The sequence below is a fragment of the Sander lucioperca genome, chromosome 10, assembly GCF_008315115.2.
Source record: "Sander lucioperca isolate FBNREF2018 chromosome 10, SLUC_FBN_1.2, whole genome shotgun sequence".
Taxonomy (NCBI): Eukaryota; Metazoa; Chordata; class Actinopteri; order Perciformes; family Percidae; genus Sander; species Sander lucioperca.
The window spans coordinates 19,790,752-19,795,421 of NC_050182.1; the positions used below are offsets into that span (position 1 = coordinate 19,790,752).

General features: G+C 39.5%; 1 long non-coding RNA gene across 1 annotated transcript; it reads right to left on the reverse strand.

Annotated features, from left to right (window-relative positions):
* Positions 1–1,894: 1,894 nt before the first annotated feature.
* LOC116034867 lies at positions 1,895–3,059 on the reverse strand. The gene is made up of 3 exons (XR_004101227.2): positions 2,792–3,059; positions 2,067–2,089; positions 1,895–2,026 (listed from the first exon to the last, which is right to left on the reverse strand). It is a non-coding gene; the product is annotated as an uncharacterized LOC116034867 (long non-coding RNA).
* Positions 3,060–4,670: the final 1,611 nt, after the last annotated feature.

Below are 4,670 nucleotides of genomic sequence, written 5' to 3' on the forward strand. Positions count from 1 at the left end.
GTGTAATGCTTCTTGCGCAGCCTGGTCCGTTCTTTGAGCCGATGCAATCAGTGTGACAAAACCTGGCGGTTTCGCAGCATCCAGGTCGTGCTGAACGCAAGAAGCATCTAACAGCTTTTAGGCATACAAAATATATATTATTTACTTAGATTTATTAGTTAGGATTAGTAAGTGACACTGCATGTCCTTGTATGTCCCTGTTTCAGTTTTGGTAGTCGAATAAGTTGTTTAACATGCCATTTTTAAATATTAACCACGACGACTGAACCGAGCGGTCTCCAAAATTCCTGTTTGCGATGAAGCGCCGCTCCTGTCGCCAAGCAACCTTGACAGCTGCAGCTGATAGGTGGACAAAACGTTAACTACAGCACCGAAATGGAGCCAGAAGGTTTGTCAATATGCTCTGTTACTTATCATACTGGGTTCATATGTTAATCATAGCCATTCTTTCATCAAATTCCACATAGTAATCCCGTAGCATTCTTGTGCACAAATTTAACATCTAATACTGCGGTGATTTATAGGCTATAGCTATATCCGTCAATACATCACTCTATTGTTTAAAACCATACCGTTTGTCACAAACATAACCATTTATAATAATCACACAACACTTACGTCTTTGTTAACTGCATTGCTGTTTATTTAGTTTAAAAGGTAACAGGATAACGTAGTCTTTTTGGCTTACCGGTGTCTGCTCTCTTTTGTTGATTGAGAATGAGGAGATGTCGTCACGGCACAGCGCCCCGCCCCCAGAGATCCCCTTTGAACTGCTCATGTTAATTGTTTGTGTTGGTTGCAGAGGTCTTCGTTGCAGTTTTATTTTTCACTAGAGATAATTCACTATTTTAGAATGCCTGGAACACACTGCTAAAAAAAAAACTGCTTCAGTTCCACACACGATTTTCGTGGAAAGCGTAGGAACCTGTGTTACAGTTTTTTCGTATCCCTACATGGAAAAAGCACGAAGGAGAGCATGTGTCCGATGTGATAATGAGACATCGGATTTCTTGAGTGGCTGCAATTAGAAGAAAGGACATTACTTTCGACCTCGTCTCCCAGTCGATGAGAGTGTGTTCTCTGCATTTTCATTCGGGTAAGTTCTCTTAAAATCTCTTTAAATACGTTTGTGTTGTCGGCTCTTTAAAGCCACCAAGTGCACCTAACGTTGTTGCCTAGCCTGCTAGCTAACTACAGTGCTAAGCATAAGTGAATACACCCATGCTAATCATTTTACATTAGGTTGTTAGCTTAGTGTTTGTAAAGTTTAATGTCCGGTGGCATTTTCATCTCTTTTTATAAGCCGTTACTGTATATGCGTAACGTTAGCAGAGATTTAGAAATGTTTGCGTTTATCAGTTGTAGCTGCAGGATGGGAGGTAAAGCTGCTCCTTGTTAACTTCACTAGCAACGTTAAATGAAAGCTAAAATGTATGAGTAGTTTCCCATGTAAAAAGTATAACGTTCCATAACGTTACGTATTAGCATTCATAACTATAAACATATTTTTCTTGTGTTTGCTGTCTTTTAACAGGGACTAAGGAACAAACGGAGGCTGCACTAGAAGGGAGAAATGAGGATGAGAGGGAAAGAAAAAGACAAGCAGGGAGACAGAGGCCAAAGAGAGATGTTGAATAGATTATTTGTTATATTAGAGATTGCCATACAAAAAATAAATGCATTAAATTAACTGGTTTGTCTGTGTCATTATGTTTTTGGGTGTGTATATAATATAAACTGTTTTTCAATGTTTATTTTTCCATCAGATTGTGACCTGGACACAGGAAACTTCTGAGTAATTATATTCAGATGCTACCTGTTTTAATAACTCATTAGGTATACAAGCTCTAAAAAGACATTAACGAAAACGTGTATCTTTATTATAACATTTATTCAAACATTACTATATACTGTACACAAGTATATTCAACATGAAGGACGATCAGACACAGCTGCCGATGATGGGGTTGCTTCAAGACTGCACACAGAAGGAGAAAGCTTTAGGTTAGTCCAGTAGTTATCCAACCTGTCCTGGTAAGATTAGGTTAGTCTAGTGGTTATCCAACCTTTAGGTTAGGCCAGTAGTTATCTGCAGACAGAAGGAGAAAGCTTTATGTTAGGCCAGTAGTTATCTGCAGACAGAAGGAGAAAGCTTTAGGTTAGGCCAGTAGTTATCCAACCTGTCCTGGTAAGATTAGAATTGTATCACAAGTATATTTGAGCATACTGTAACATGAAGGTACTTCATGTAACTGTGTAGTGGTGTAGTTTCTTCATCATGGTTTTAACTGACAACTGTTGACCATTTAACACAATTACACCTACCTTTACTGTGTTAGTGGGTGTTTATCAATGGTGTTGTTATGACTTTTCATATGTTGGTTGTAGCCTTGTAGCTTGTGTGTTTACAGTACTATTTAACCTTTCTCACTTGCAGTTTACTGCATATCATACTGCCTGTAGCAACCTCCATTAGCTGGTAGCGTTTACCTTGTTGTAGTTGCTGATCATATTTTGCACTGCATTTGTTTGAAAGCTAGAAGCTACTGGACAATGAGCTAATGTTACATGTATGCAGTAAACTACAAGCTAATGTAAACTGTTAACTACTGTAAGCTTAATGTAATTAAGATTAATTAATGCAATTCTCCTTACCGGTAAGTGTTATGACAATTATAAAGTACAAACATAAATTCCCACGAGTTTTTAATTTACTGACATGGGATAAATACGAGAAAACGACTAGCTATTGCTTACATTATAGCCTATCAGTGTCGGTAACGTTACCTACCTTCGCACGTTGCGGGCAAAGTTGCCGACAGAATATTCTCCTACTGCAAGCAGACTGACGATGATTCACCTTCTCTATCTCAACAAAACAAATTGAACAGCACAGTTCACAGTTTCCACATCCATTTCGTCCAGTGTTTTGAAATGCAGCGCTCTTACACTGTTGCCCCTGGCAACCGATAGTGTAGGTACGCCAAAATGGTGGACGGGCTCAGGCACCTCCCAAATCGTGACGTGACAGCAAGCTACCATGACGTATGTCCTCATTCTTAATAAAGGAAAGTTTGCCGCGATCGGGGAGTTTAAATGACGTTAGTACATCCGGGGTAACAGGAAGTGACCAGAATTAGGAGTAATTATTTTATTGTCCGTCAAGTTATCTTGTGGCTTAGTTAAATGTTTTTGTGAGTCATGTAAATAGTCTTCGGTAAATTTCTAGCCTAATAGATCTAATAATTTTGGCTGTTTGTAGCTTTTAATGTCTGCTCACCTTAGCCACCCCTGTATGTTAGTTTTGGTTGGTATGTTCCAATTCCAGCAGCGCGCTACAGGTCTTTATCAAGGGGGTAAGCTTCTCCTCGGACCGCGAACCTCCTATGGCGCCATTTTGATGCTAATAAGCCATCACCTCCCGTTAGCATTCCATTGACTGCCATTCATTTTGGCGTCACTTTGACAGCGAATAACTTTACATCTGAAGCGTTTAAAGACTCTATTTGTCCATTGTCTATTTCTAAAGAAACACGACAATGTATAAAAGGCTCCATTACCTTGTACCGCACGTTATGGCTCCGTAGCAGATGTTTTTGTAAAAATAGGCTAACAATTGTGTCATAACCACGAGACTTACTGTCGCATAGTAGAGGAATTACCGTATAGTACAGGAGAAGCTCGCAGGCAGTTTGGACTTCCATTAGCTGTTCAACTGTAATTACTAATGTTAACTAGCATTTTAGTTAGCAATAATTAGCCTGTGCCTATGTTATCTCCTTACATATACCTACGCTCTCCGTCTCTGCTAGATTGGGAATGATTGAGATTTCTCTTGGCACAGCTACCAGAAGACTTCCAACTTTCAGACACGTTACTCACAGCACATTTATGTCGTCTCTCTCAGTTGGAGGCTGCGCAGTAACGCTCAGCCGTCACCGGAAAAGTGCTTCTAACGGCCTTCACTGGTCTCCGTCCAGAGCAGCGGGGTCTGTTGGTCCATTTTATATATGTCAATGGTCTTTATAGACTGGCAGTTTCAGTTGTTCTAGGAGCTAGAGGGGTGAGGACGTAAGTCTGTGGAAGGCTCTGGTGACTAGTTTGGAAAAGTCAACTTATATACAGCTGTATCTCTGTATCTTTGTATCATTTATCAATTTTTGACTCTCATGTCAATTTATTTTATTTTTTGGTGAAAGTATTTTCTTTTTCTTTTTTTTAATTTTGGTTTTGTTAATTGTTTGTTTTGCCTGTGGGCCTTAATTGGGACAATAATAATAAAAGCCCATCATTTCAACATCCTCTTTGACTCATCCTGAGTGTCAATATCTGCTCACGACTACTCTACTACATCTACCCTAACAGACACCTACACAGTTAATTTCTCGTCTAAAACAAGTGAAAGTGAATTCAATGATGAAATAGCAGATTAAAATTATAAATGCCTTTTTGCACTATCCCAATTTTTTTCAAAACTTGTTGTTGTTCCCCAAAGCGAACAGCAACACACAGAAAGGGGAAGCCAGGTGAGGGACATCCGGCGCATGGCAGGCAATTATCCTGGTACTTCTGTTGATCTAGACTATACGTGGTGTAACTTTTTCTTGATGAACAACAGTATCCATATAAACAGTACTAAACTGTACAGCGTCTTTCCTGCCTGCCTGACT